Consider the following 15,252-nt stretch of genomic DNA (forward strand, 5'->3'; position numbering starts at 1 on the left):
TTAGGTCAGCAAAGCCATCAATTAGGCTGTCTGAAGTTTTATCACCAACACAGCAGTAGTAAGTGCTGGGCCCGAAGACTTCTGGTCTTGGGGCAACTCCTGCAGCTTAAGCCTCTAAAGTTAGGGGTCACTCAGAGGTCAGTGCCAGCTGGGGGCGGCCTTTGCAGCCAAAGCAGGGACACCCAGGGCAGTGGATAAGCTAACTGCCAACCATAAACTCAGCCACCTTTCAACCCGCTCGAAAGCCAGCCTCAGGTCCACATGGTAGATATTAGGACCCGGGAAACGTTTTCAAATCAGGCGGTTGCTGACTCCCAGGAATGTGAGGAGCAGTGGTTATTTTGTCTCAGAAGCCTGGATCTAATTTTGTTGAAAATCCAAAAATAAGTGCCTACTTCATGTTACTTTAATGTTTAATAATGCCCATCAAATATTCATGTACAAACAGAGTAAGACAATAAGAAATCTCCTTTATTTCTGCAAATTTAATAAAAACAAAACAATTTTCTACCATTTGCGAGTTACCCTTGTCCCCGTGCTTTTAATGATGGTATTCCCCCACACATACGGACTTCTGGGAAAGATTCAGTGGCCCTGCATGAGGCAAGGGAGGGGCCGGGGGTAAGGAGCACACAGCTAGCTGGTCCTGCAGAACTGCTTTCTATTGATAACATTTGTTGGTCAGCATCTCTCCTTTCAAATCTTAAGCATATGGGGGACTTAATGATCAATCCATCCACATGGGGCCTCAGGCAGGACCTGAAAGTCCATTCTCTGAGGAATTCTCGAGGGTTGGCAGTAAGTCCCTTGGAGGAGGACAGTGAGCTCACATAGCCTCCTTTGAGTTCTCTGGGAAGAATCCAGTCGGGCTGATGAAAAACAGTCAGGAGAAAACCAAAGGAGCCCTCTGCATGTGCTGCTGGCGACACAATGAAGGAGCTTCTCTAGTACTTAAGAAAGGGTGTCCCAGTTGTCAAAAGTGTTCCACCCCTTGGCTTTTGGGGAGGGAAGTGCTGGCTACTGTAAGCACAGTTAGCTGAAAAAGGAGAGTTGAAGCTTCGTCTTTATCCCCTCTGTCCCCTGAAATGTTGCTGACCCGGTCACAAAGACTTCGTGAAGCAACTGGTTAAAAGAGTTTATCTGAGGCCTAGGAGGGCCGGCTTCTACTCTCTCCCTCTAGGGGCTCACAGGCTCAGTTAAGACCAAGAGAAGCCAAGAGCAGGTTCCTTGGGGTCTGTCTCCACTTTTCTGGTAGAGAGGGGCAGCTTTTCCTTTTCAGTTGCTGCCGATCCTGTCGAGTGGTGGGTTGTTGTTTTGTTTTCTCCTGTAGGTCAACCTTTTAGGAGAAACAAATTGCTGCCTACCCTTCTAAGTTTCCTCCTTTTTATTCCTTTATTATTTACATCTGGAGAGTGCTCCCTTATTTATGCCTTCTCTCTGCTGTTCCCGCAAACACTCCCACCCTCACGGAGCTGCAAGGCCTCCTGGTTCTTAGTTCTCAGCAGGAGAACTTCACACTGTCTCAAACAAATAATTACCGGGAAGGTTAGAGGTTCACTCAAAGGTCATTTCTTTGGATACTCATCAGAATGTTTACACTGGTAAAAATGGGGATCCTCTCAAAAGGTTCTTCAATGGGGGTGATCCAACAAAGCTGGACATTTAAAAAAAAAGCATTCTGTGTGCTAGCGGGTCTTTATAGAAGGGCTGAACTTGGCAATGCCACTCCGGCCTCACATTTTCAGCTAGTTTCCATGGCATGGACAGCATGTTCACTAGCAGTTACGGCAATGGCCTTTCTTTGCTCACTGCTCCTAGGAAGGCTTGAAAGAAAGAAGCCCCTACAGGTTTCACAGGGAGGGGAGGGTTTTCACAGAGGGTCACAGAGACTTTACTGTCTCACGTGGGCTCCACACAGCCTCTGTGAAGCTTTATTCTCAGTGCTTTTGGTTCCCAGTACTGTTTCATAATTCCAATGCATTCTCTCAAATCATACAGGATTTGGAAAACATATGGGCCCCTGTTTTTGCTGTTGTTGTTTTCTTTTTCTTTTTTTCCTCTCCAGAAATCTCTGAACATAAAACTCCTGCCAACTGTCAACTGCCCTAATCTCGGAATAGTTTATTAACGCCATAGATGTTATTAAAACTAATAATGTGCTCACTTTAATAAAAATTGTGATCTTAAAAATGAAAATGACAACTCTCTCTTTCCCTCATGCTGATGACCCATAGGGCACCACCTTTTAGAAAATACTCTCACGAATTCAAAATGGAGCCATTTAATTCAGAGATGAAAAAAAATCAAATGAGAAATGATTTTTTATTTTGTTAATTCCCAATATGAACTTCCATATATAGTCTTTCCCTAAATGATTTGACATAAGTCCTTTCCACTTCCTCTGATTATATTTTAAGAATGACCTTTCCTTTCTGCGGATAGTCAACATAATATCAAGTTTTGATTTTACTTAAACTCTGAAGCAGCAAAGTTGAAAAATCAACTCATCTCCAGTCATTCAAGGCCAGAGCTTCATTCATATGGAAAAATGCAACTTCCTGCTGCAAAGACAAAAGACTCATCTTTAAAAGGCTCAAAAGGTTTCTTGGATATTAAATGGGTCTCACGAAATAACATTTTGATGAGTTAAGTGTAAATGAATCAGACACATATGGATTAAGTTATCCCTGCATTTCACACGGGTTTAAAAAATAAGGGGAAAAGAGGGTCTTGGCAAAAAACATTTTGGACTTTGCCAAACCCAAAACATTTGAAAAATTGCTGAAGACATCCAAGTAACCAAAATGCAGCAAGCTGCACCCAACTTTAATGAAAACCCCCACGAGTTATTTCCAATCCAAAGACTGTTAGGTTTTTCATCTGTATCTGATATTTAAGAAGAAAGAAGGAAAGAAAGAAAGGAAGAAAGAAGAAAGAAAGAAAGAAAAGGAGGAAGAAAGAGACAACAAGAAACACAACTCACCAAGTTTTAGTCACCGTGGCATGGTTTTGAAGTGGCAGACATACAATATACTTCTTTATTAGTGCAATTTAACCCTGGTATAAAGTCTCCTTAGATATTCAACAGCTTTTTAAAACTGAATTTTGTACAACTTATGTGGAAAATGTGTTAATAAATCTAGTGCTTTCTCCAGATTTCCCTTAGAAAAAATTTCATTAGCCTCATTGTGACTTTTTTTAAGGACTACAGATAATTGAATTAGTGACTCCCTAGGGGGTGAGTACCCCAAACTACACTAGTTCTATTGATTTGTATTGAGCATGAAGTTAGTGCCCAGGCTCACACAAAAGCTTCGAAGAGAGTCTCCTGAGACTATTTGCATCTCTAAATTTTACTTAACTAGAAAATGCATTAGTATGTGTAATCCTTCAAACTTATATACCGAGACTCTTAGCTTAAAATAACTTAATTATAGAAATAAATTCAGTGACTTTCCAAGAATCAGGAGGCTTTTCTAAGTCAACTTAGAAATAATAATAACAACAACAACAGCAGCAGCAAACAGACTCTCAGGAGAGTCTAAGGGACGGACTACAGACAGCGAAAGTCACAGAAGCCCACCTGATTCTTGCTGGAGAGACCTTCTAGAGACCACCAGCCACCTCAAGAAAACCCAACAATTTGAGCTTTGCATGCTCCCCCCACCAACCCCCGCCCCCTGAAATCTGACCACTGCATTCTCTTTTCAAGAGTTTTACTCCAAAGCGTAGCTCAGGCTGATGGGAGTAGACTCAGGTGTCATTCTGGATTGGAAGGTGATTCCCCCACCCCTTTTAAATGGCTGCTAAATCCCTTCTTTCTGGTTCACTAACTTCTTGCCACACCTGGTAACCCACTCCTCCGGGCAGGAGCATTCCTTTGTGGGAGAGCACAGGCCTCTCTCCCTGAGCCCACCCGCTTGGAAAGCAGCCAGCCCTGAACACTCTCAGGGTAGCGGGATTTGAAGCCTTCCCTTGGATTGGTGTTGTCAAGGAAGAGGCTTGAACTGTTGACAAGGGATCAGATCAATTTGGAAAAGGTGTGGTGGGGAGCTTGGTGAAAGGGGCCCAGTGAAAACACACAAAAAGGCTCTACTTTGGCTGGCTGCAGGGATTGCCTACCAGCGTGCTCCCGCTTGGGATTTCAGTGGCGTTTCAACCTTGGAAAATCATTCAGTTAGGTTTTTTTCTTAATATGAAAAAATAAACAAACAAAACAAGTTTTATTCTGTGTTCTGGTCTCCGGTTGAACGAGTGAGTTAGACGGGTTTAACGCTGTCGAACACGGACTTGGACTTGAGAATGACTGAATCCCACTGTACATCCAAGGTGTTCAGACATGGAATCTTTGCCCAATGACAACTTTGAGCAAAGTGAGGTAAATGAATGAGATTCATACACGACTTGAGGACACATTCACAGATCATAACTAATGTCCTTGCGCTCCGGTGTAATTATAATTGAATAGAATGTTAGATTTGCCCACACCTGTAAAAACATGGGAAATAAATACTCATACCCTTACAATATGAAAACATGATCTTAGCGTGGAAGCACGAAGACGCTGGAGCCTTATGAATTTGCCTGGAGTGGAGAGACTGCTCCTGCTGACACGCGAAAGGCCCAGGGCAAAGTTATCAAGTGGGTGACAGTTCATTTCCCTAAATGTCTGCTGTGGGTTTCCAGCTTTATCTAATGCTCCCCTGAAGTCGCAAACACCCATACAGCTTATTCACTAAAACACTCAACTTTGGTCACAGTCCTCAAAGAAAGACAACAAGCCAGGGGTCTGTGTTCCTTATCACTTCCCCACCACCCTTTCCTTCCTATCTACCAGCTGGGGGAGGGTTGGGTGAGCCTGGGATGTTTCCAGGACTGACAGCCATAGTGTATATGTGTGAGGTTCTTTGAGACCTGCCTAGTATATAGTAAGGGCTCATGAATGCTAATGTCACAACGCAGCTAATCAAGATTCCTAAAAAGTTCTGTTCCCTTACAGTTGATAATTAAGAATAGAGCTAGGCGGTGGTGGCACACACCTTTCATCCAGGCAGTCAGAAAGTAGAGATGGTCGGATCTCTGAGAGTTCAAGGCCAGCCTAGTCTACCGAGCGAGTTCCAGGAAAGGCTTCAAAGCTACACAGAGAACCCCACCTTGAAAAACAAAACAAAACAAACCAACCAAACAAACAACCCCTCCCCCAAAAAACCCAAATGCCCCTCAACCAAAGAATGGATAAGGAAGATGTGGTACATTTACACAGTGGAGTACTACACAGCAGAAAAAATGACGAGATCTTGCAATTTGCAGGCAAATGGATGGAGCTAGAAAACATCATTTTGAGTGAGGTAGCCCAGAAAGACCATTATCACATGTACTCACTCATAAGTGGTTTTTTAAACATAAAGCAAAGAAAACCAGCCTACAATTCACAATCCCTGAGAACCTAGACAACAATGAGGACCCTAACAGAGACATACATGGGTCTACTTATTCTACATGGGAAGTAGAAAAAGACAAGATCTCCTGAGTAAATTGGGAGCATGGGGACCATGAGAGAGGGTTGAAAGAGTGGGGAGAGGAAGGGAGGGGAGCAGAGAAAAAATGTATAGCTCAATAAAAATCAATACCCCCCCCCAAAAAAGAGGAAAAAAAAGGAAAAAGATAGATGGGTTGACTACTAAAAATATCCATACTGGACCGATAACAGAATGACAATGTCATCTGTAACATGAGCCCATGTGGTAGGGTCTTTCTAGAGACCAGACTTTCATGTAAACACACAACTTTGTGTGTGTGTATATGTGCACGCGCATGTGTGTGTGTGTGTTGGTGGTGTATTTGTGTGTGTTTATGTGTGTGTATATTTGTGTGCTGTGTGTGTGTTGGTGTCTCTGTGTGTATGTGTGTGATTTTAGACACCAGTGAAGCATCTGTCTGCAGGTGTGGTTGCAGAGTGGGCTCATCTTCGAGCACATCCTCTTAGTGACTTTCTAGCTTCTCCCCTCTCTTGAATTCCCTGGACCAGCAGCTTCCAGGCCACCTCCAGAGTGTTAGCGGTACAGAAGCACCACAGCGCCCCACCCAGCACTACTGTTCCCAGATCTGCATTTGAGAAGTTCTCTGGGTGACCTCTGCACTTTAAGTTGTTGAAGCCTTGCAGTAAGAGCCATCAGACGACATCTTAGTGCTCTGCCGAAGAACAGAAAGTTGCAAAGTTCAAGTTTTAATTGTGACTCTCGTGGCCGCAAACATTGCCTCCACTAGCCTGTTTAAGTACCGCAAATCCAAAGAGTCTTTTAATCACTTGCCTTGGGTAACAAACAATGTATAATAATTTGATTCCTTTTACTCCATCTGTGTCTCTTAAAGTAAAAGCTGGGACAATGAAATGTCTGTGTGGAAATTGTCAACAGAGGGTCTTTCAGGACCAGAGAGGACGGCCGGCACACTCCTGTTTCACCTTTCCATCTACCTCTGTCCTTTCTGAATTTCAATAATACATATGGTTCTTCTCCATTAGGAAAAAAATTGTTAAAGGTGATGGATAAAATTGGGCATCATATCTAACGAGATTTATATGGACAACTGTAGGTTTTTTATTTAATAAAAGTATCTGAGGAATTTCCCTTTACACAGGGAATTATCTTCGATTTCGTTCCGAATGCTCAGCACCATTCCATAGGCACACTCACACCCAGCGGCACGTCACAAAGCATCCGAGCAGGTCCCGACGCTGAAGCCCTGATACTCCTACGGAATGCTGTTGGGTTACTCACGTGTGGCTATTTATCATGTATTCTAAAGGCGATCTTTCAGAGCTACTTGAAAGCAAGGGAGGAGAAAACACTCGAACTTCCTTAGCTATTCATATCTAGAATCTACCCTCTTAAAGATAAAACGCTAAGTCAATAGACATAAACTATAGCATATTACCTCATCCCGTCCATGATTTATTGCAGATGGAAATCAACAAGAAACTGAATTACTTCGAACGTTTTACTATTGACATTAAAACTCCAGATTTGAATACCTACACAGCTAAGAATGGTTCTGAAAACCACTTTCGTCAGACACGGAACATAGATCTATAACTTCATTCAACTCCACCAGCCCTACAAAGAAACGGTGATCGTTTTCAAAATGGCCAGCTCCCAGCTCCCAGCTCCCGGCCACCTCAGCCATCTAGCTGATTGGGCGTTGAAACCTCTGCCATCTTCCCTGGTGATCGGTTACCCCACTCACAGCCATTTTCCATTATGTTCCAAACCTGCGCTAATTTCCACTAAGACCTGATCCCAACACATCTTCTAGCTTTAAAAATAATTTTGGCCTTCATGATCCCGTTTGACTGAGCGTCATCTCAGATTCTTCTCCTCCATGGATGTCACCTAAGAATTAACTGGCCCAAAAATGCACCACGCTGTTTAGCAATTATGTATCCGAGCTGTAGGAAGAGGTCAAGGTGCACTCACGCGTCCTGTGCTATGGAGAGGTCTCTGATTAGCTTGTCATCTGCTCGGAAGAAGATGTAGGCTGATTCTCTCATACAGTGGAGCGGGCCAGCTGTTAGCTGCCTGTCAAGCCCTCAAGTGGACAAGAAGTCCAGGAGCAAAAATGTCATTCCTTTGATCTGGCAAGGAGCAGCTGCTGATTTATAGAGTGGGACTTTGTTCTTCCGTTCTATTTTACTTTCTTTCCTAAGGCAGAACCACAAAATCCAGGAGAAAAAAAAAGTGCCGTTCCCAGCAACATCAACAAGCCCTGACAACTACAACCGGGTTTTCTTGGCCCTAACAAAGCTCTCAGGCATCTCCTTTGACGCTCACCTTTCCCCCTCCCCTTCCCCCCACCTTCACCATTTTTTTTTTTTGCAAGCGGTAGTTATTGTTTAATTCAGCTTCTGTAAATGGAATGGACTGTGGCCAGCAAGCCTGGGGCATAAACACACCTGTATGAAAGAAGCCTTATTGTAGCAACCCTCTACAAGCAAGCTCACATGAACCACATGTTCCTGGGTTCAGAAAGAAGGCTCCGTTTTTTCCTGACAGCAAATTTTACCCTAACTGAGCTTCTATTTTTGATGTCACCAACCTGTGATGACCACATCTGAACCTTTCCTTCTGCAACGGCATTATACTCTTTTAATCAAAGGGGTAAAAAAAAAGACTTGTTTTTTTCCCCAACTGAGAGCAAAGAGATCCATCAAAAATGCTTATCCACTGTCTATAATATCAATCATCGAAAGCTGACTTAAAGTCCAGAAAGGCTTTAGCAAATGCAATATCCAAGATACCATAATGGTGATTTCATTACTACTGATTTATAATGACATGCGTTTCCTTGAGTACCCTATAAGGGAAAAAAAAATCAACAACAAAATCTACATAAGTCATGTGCATTTTCTTGCTGAGAACTGAACTGGTTGCAAATGTCTGATTTTGTTTTCCACAGTAATCCTGCCCAGCCGGAAGTGTCCATCAGCTGAGTGGACTAGCAGCTGAGCGGAGAAGTCCTCATGACTGTCAGCTGTGCATCAATGAGAAGCAAGCAGCCCTTTGGGCAGCCACATGTGTATGTGCACGTGGGTGCGTGCACACCGCCCCTGTACATGTGTCCGGGAATACACACACCGCCCCTGTACATGTGTCCGGGAATACACACACCGCCCCTGTACATGTGTCCGGGAATACACACACCGCGCCTGTACATGTGCCTGGCAATGAACTTTGCCAGGGCCAAATTCATTAACACCTCCATAGATTTTTCTGTGCTGCTCCAGAGGGACGTGAAAAAAAAAAGGTACAGATAGAGATTTATTTTTGTTAATTCTCAGCTATATATATACCTGTTCCTTTAAAGGTTCAAGGGGCTGTTACTAACATGGAGAGGAGAAGGCGGTGGTTCGCTTTCAGCGGGGCCCTGTTTCAGAGCCCTTCCTCTCCCTCCTGTCTTGTGTTCAGAGGGAGTGGGGATTTATTTAGCTTGATTTCTGACTTTATCCTTTGACCAACCGAAATGAGCCGAGCACTAGCTTTCTCCTTCTTGAGATTCTCATACAGCAGCTGTGTCCTCTATGAGTGGGTTGCGTCCCAGTCACTGGCTCTGTGGCTGGGGAGCTGAAAACCCGCCTAGCACTGTACCTGCTCGTCTCTTTTCAGTCCTGAAACCATTAGTGGGAATAATTTCAAGGGCCATAAAAATCTGTACATGTGTCACCATCGATAAGCCGTCCGCAGTCTGCTGTTATCCCAAACCAAATCTAATGACATATGGACGACGTATGGAAATATAGCTAAATATTTGAAAATGCAAACCATGCCTTTCGAGATTTCTATTCTTCACATACATGTAAACGAACCGAAAAAAGTCACCATTTTGAGAGCACACACAAGTTAATATAAATAACAGTCTATACCCAGTCAATTAGTGCAACGGAGTCAAAAAGACATGAAGAGAGGTTGGTCACCAGGCATGGCAGTGCACAGATACCTGTAGTGCAAGCACTGGAGAGGCAGAAGCAGGAGGACAGCCAATTTCAAACCAGCTTGGGCTACATAGTGAGCTCAAGGATAGCAAGGCAACAACTAAGATCTGGGGGTGGGATATAGAACACTTGCAGAGGAGCTGGAGAGATGGCTCAGCAGTTAAGGACATTGACTGCTCTTCCAGAGGACCCAGGTTCAATTCCCAGCACCCACATGGCAGCTCACACTGTCTGTAACTCCAAGATCTGACACCTTCACACAGACATACGATCAGGCGAACACCAATGCACGTAAAGCAAAAATAAATAATTTAAAAGTACAAAAAGAACACTTGTGAGTGCTTACTGAGCGTGGGCAAGGCCTAGTTCTCCAGCACCAGAAGAACAGAGGCTAAGCAAACTCTTGGAAGAGAAGAGTCGAACCAGTTTGAAAGAACATTTAAAACCAAAATCAAACAAGTGGAAGGAAGGAAGAGGTCCACTCCACCAGGACTGCCCTGGTTTGAGAAGCAGGAAGCATAACTGTCGTGAGAGTGGCTGACAGTTTCTTCTGGTTTCTGGGGGAACCTGGTGGCAATTTACAAGCAGGCAGCATGGGGTTCTTCAGAGCTAACGGGAAACCCTGAAGTTCTTTAGTGGGGAAGTGAGACAATGGACCACATGAGGAAAACCTTTTCCGACGGCCAGGTAGAGGATGAACTGAACGGGATTGATGAGAACAGAGCAGCTGAGAGGGCTCAACACACTTGGGCAGGGCAGGGAGGAAGAGGAAATGAAGGGGACTCCAATAAGGTTCTGGCGATGAAACTGGGGAGCCTTTGACTTTTAGAACGACTTCCGCGTTGGGCTTTGCTTGGCAGAAGGTTACGTCAAAGGCACTAGGATGGTGACTCCGGGAACCCGTGTTTGCTATGTCAAAACTGCTAATTAGCTCTTCGATTCCTATTTATTGCAGTAGAGTGAGCCGCACTGGGTTTCTAGATGACTTGGCAGTGGCGCTCTAAGCTGAGAAGTTAGGGGACACTCAAGGACAAAGAAAGCGTGAACTCTGAAAACAAGTGACTGCTTCAAAATGGCCTCTCCTATTCATAGTTATTAAACGAGGACTAGTCTAGATCTCAACCAGTACTAAACTTAAAAAAAAAAAAACAACCCAACAACTGTTTGGCTACCTCTGAAAACACTACCTTTTCACGCACCTCCGGCTTTGACAAAGTCCTCCATCTGATCCTGTTGGCCTGGCAACTGTAACTAAAAGCCTACGGACAATGGCCTTATTTCCAGGTGGTCTAGCTTGCTCATTTTGAGTTCTGAGATGATCTGTATGAACCGATTTAGAAGCTGACGACAATAACATGCATATCAGTCACACTGTGCCTTAAACTTAGCAAGAGTGATTCTAGTGATGGCATTCATCGAAGGTTTTAAATGAAGTGCACACACACACACACACACACACACAGGCGAGTGCACACATACACTGTATTTTTAAGCAACTGCATAAGATAATCAAGGGCAGGTTTTCTCTAGGTGGTGACAAGTAATTTAGAAGAGAATTGATGGGACCGAGTGTTACGTTTAAAAGGGACTCCATTAAGGGTGATGGTGTCCAAATTGTGTCCTTCTCACAAACCATATTTTTCTTTTTAAATGGGCTTTTAAGGTGAAAGACGCAGCACTTCAGCAGACTTCTAGGTGTGGAGACAAAGGGTTCACAAGTCTCCATTCTTCAACCCGGGCCAAATCGCCCCCGGGACCTATGCTCTAAAGCCCTGGGGGGAGGGTGCTATGCATGTGAATGCCCCCACCAGAGTTTTCCTTGGCTTCAGGGGATCCTTTTTCTAGAGCAGCAGGGGATGTTTCAGAAGACCAGACCCGCCTGCCAGAAGCCTTTGGAGGGACCAGGCTCTCAGCCCCCTTTCCTTTCTCCTGCTGGTTTAAAAGAGAAAGAATTTTTGCAGCGGACACATTCGAAAGGTGGCAACATTCTTGGGGCCGTTTATCAATACCACTTCTTTCTTTAAGCCCGTGGCTTGGTCTCTTGTTTGGGAGGCTGAGATTTTAGCACTTTTAAAGGGAACCATAAGTGAGAAATCTCCCAGGTGTTAAACTTTAGAGTGGCTTCAACCCAAAATGGGGGCGGGGAGGGGAGGGAGTAACGACGAGAGTAAAACACAGAAAGTCAAGTGCTATTATGGAAAAGAGCCATCAAATAAAGCATCGTAAATATGCATACAAGTAACATTCCTCCTATTTAAACTGGTGCTATTTAACCACTTTATACTTCCATTCAAGTTGTCAATAGGGGTTAAAATAAAAAATTTAAAACAAAAAATTTTACTAGTTACTTTCAACAAACTCCATACAACCAAAAATGATATTTAAAATATTACAAAACATAATTTTATCATGAAGCAAAAATTTTATTCACAGACACATGCCTTAATGCCCTCATATACATGATGTGCAAACATCAAAGGTTAGTTTCTAAGTCAAATTTCCGGAGTGCCTTTTCTTAAGAAGAAATGAAACATCTTTTGCTTGAATTGACACCCAGGTAGCCTCCTGTGTCTTGGACAGAGATATTACAGAAAGCGTTTTCAATGTGATGGTATTATTGCCCACAAATTTTTTAGCATCATCCCGTAATCATAAAAGACATAAAATATATCTTTATAAACCACAAGAGACCTAGCAAACCAGAGGTTATGCTGTGGCTGCTTTACTCCTTAAATATTTTAGCTTTAAACGGTTAGTTAGTGGATCCGCTCCTCAACTGCCGTTTACAGAGAAAAGGAGACATCAACCTTTGGTTCTAAACTTCCATCTAGAGCTTTAGGTGCAAACTAGATGGATGACGGTTTGAGAGGATTTTTAGAGTCTATCCAGGCTCCACATCTCTTAGTAAAATTCCCAGTGCGGTTTAATGCAATTTTCACAGATGAAAACACTGGTGTTTGAATGGTCTCCGTCTTCATGGAAATAGCCGTAACACCAGCGCTTATTAACAGCGAAATAATTTAGTGCCGAAGTGGTTTGAAATGTCACAGATTTTTTTTTAATCATTTGATATACAAATAGTCCAAGATTATTTCAGAAGTTTAAAGTTAATATGCTAAGTAGCTAGGGTCATACTATTCCTTCCATCTGGGGATGGTCTTCCTTCTGGAGCCTTCTGGTCCAGGCATCACTGGGAATTCTTGCCAGACCTCTTTGGGGTAACTTTGGTGCATAATCTGATTAAGAAACATTTCCTGGGACTAGGAATTGGTTCCTTTGCCTGCCACAGTGCAAGGCCAAGGCTGAAGTTTGGATTTTTAGCATCCAAGCCGGGTGAGGCTATGTTCCGTTATCTGTCCAGTGCTGAAAGCAGAAACAGAAGGATCCCAGGGATTTGCTGACTACCTAGTATAGGCTCAGTAACAAAACATTAAGGTAGGCAGCAACAGAGAAAGATTCACAACCTCTGGCCTCTGTATACAAGTGCACATAGATACAAATGCAAACACTTGTGTGCACGTGCGCGCGCGCACACACACACACACACACACACACACACACACACACACACACCCTCAGTCATTAGCAAACAGGCTCCCTGAAGAATTTGTTCAGTGCAATGACCACAATTGACCTGTCTGGTTTTCACCTAGTTGATCTTACAGAGAGCATATTTTAGCTCTTTGCTATCGACACCGTCTCGACTATCCCCAATAAAATGTTTGGTGAATCAACAACTAAATGAGCAAACGGAAATACGGTTTCTTCCCTAGGAAATAATTTAGAATTGACAATGGAAGAACCATTAGGGAATCTCTTGTCATTTTTTTTCGCAAGTGGCATAGCTCAATTCCTGAAGAACAATGTGCCCTAGAGCAGGGCAGAGCTAAGATGAGACATAATTCCGGCTTCCTAGTTCTGCTCTAATGAGTGTCACCTAACTCAGTACAAGGTGCGACTCTACCTGGACAGCAGACAGACACGGGAAGGACTTCTCTGGCAGAAATAGAGTCTTGCTCTGCCAGGTTCGGAGTGTGTGCGTGTGTGCATGCGTGCGTGTGTGTGTGTGTGTGTGTATGTGCGTGTGTGTGTGTGTATGTGCGTGCGTGTGTGCGTGTGTGTGTGTATGTGTGTGTGTGTGATATGCATAGCATGAGACAGAGCTGGAGTGGGATGTCACCATTGTGCTGGACTGCAGTGGGGAAGATGGATTAAACACTGGGGTCCAGAAGGTTCTGTGAGTGTGTATTCTGGGGTGAGGGGCAGGAAACAAGAATGGGGAAAGCAGGAAGAAAGGAAGATTTAAGATGGAGAAAAGAAAGGAAATCTATTTTCCCCCCGATTATATCCTTTTAAGGATTTCCCCCCATTTATGTTTGGAGGAACACTGGTGTCTGTGATTGTCTCTCAAAAACGAAGAGTCCCAGGTCAAATCCTATGGGATAACGGACACTAAGGTAACAAGAGGTAGAGGTGTTTTTGTTTCTGCTGTGAGTTACATCATGGCTTTTCGCAATTGATAAACACTTCCTAAAAGGGGATGAGAGTTACCAATCAATTCATAACAAGCTCCTGGGATTTTTCAGGGGTGCTAGGGTTCCAAGCTCTTGAAATAAACCACGGCATTCTAATATCCAGTGAAAACTGTGCTTCAAACCCATTCATCAACCTGAAAGTAGGATTTGTACCTTCCCTGAGTCAGACTCCAAGCTCAGGCACTGGCCGGCCTTGGGTTCTATACCCAGCCCTTCTTTAACTCCTCCCAGTGAACAAAGCCTGCGAGCGTCCCAACAGACCCCAGGAACACACTGACTGAACAGGCTCCTTAGAACTTCCCAGGGTAACTTGAAGATGAGGGAATGATTTTAGTCAAGGATATTTTCTCTATGTTTTCATTTCTGACTCACTTAATAATTTTAAGTTATCATTAGATACTTTGCTATGCCTACATTTTTATTTCACAATAACTATTAGAAACCAACCAATAAACCAAACAAACCTTAAGTATAAGATACATAGTATAGGGCTAGTGAGATGGGTTGGAGGATAAGCCTAAGGCTTGCCACCAAGCCCGATAACCTGAGGTCTATCCTCAGAACCCACACGGTAAACAGAGAGCAATGATTCTCATGTTATTTCTGACTTCACAAGGCACCTCTCCTCATGCAAAATAAAAAACTGTAAAATGTTAAAATATTTTTAAAAGATACACTATGTATTCTATACAATACATACAATATTATTATATAAAATAGATACACTCTATATACTTATGTATTTATATATATATATGTATATAGACACACATATATATTCCTTCTGCAATACTGCCTGCAATTTTATTATTCAGATTTGTGAAGGGTTGTGGCCAGCTGACGCTAATATATATATATATATATATACATATATAATTATATATATATATTGTGTTGGGCCATTCACTTGTGAGTCAGCTAGAATGAGGCAGGAAGCATGGTGGAGGATGTTACAGGGGAAGGAGAACAGAGAAGGTCAGAGAGATGGGGAGTGAGGATGGGTTGCTTTGGATAATGTACTTCAATGTACACCCAAGGCTCCCTGGCCCCCACCACCCTCCAATCAATTCCACTTTCTTGTTTACAGATCCTCCATGTACAAAATTAGCTTTTACTTATAGCGGTGTTAAACACCACCTGCCTGCCCTCTGAACCCCGATATTCTGGGATGAGGTCAATGTGGCGAAGGGCCCCGGCTCTATAGGCAATCCTGTCATTCAGGCTAACAGC

General features: G+C 43.3%; 1 protein-coding gene across 8 annotated transcripts in view; it reads right to left on the bottom strand.

Annotated features, from left to right (window-relative positions):
- Nucleotides 1-15,252, bottom strand: part of Meis2 (Meis homeobox 2) — a 208,040-nt gene that overhangs the window by 6,256 nt on the left and 186,532 nt on the right. The window lies entirely within an intron of this gene.

Source organism: Microtus pennsylvanicus, chromosome 2, assembly GCF_037038515.1.
Source record: "Microtus pennsylvanicus isolate mMicPen1 chromosome 2, mMicPen1.hap1, whole genome shotgun sequence".
NCBI classification, from domain to species: domain Eukaryota; kingdom Metazoa; phylum Chordata; class Mammalia; order Rodentia; family Cricetidae; genus Microtus; species Microtus pennsylvanicus.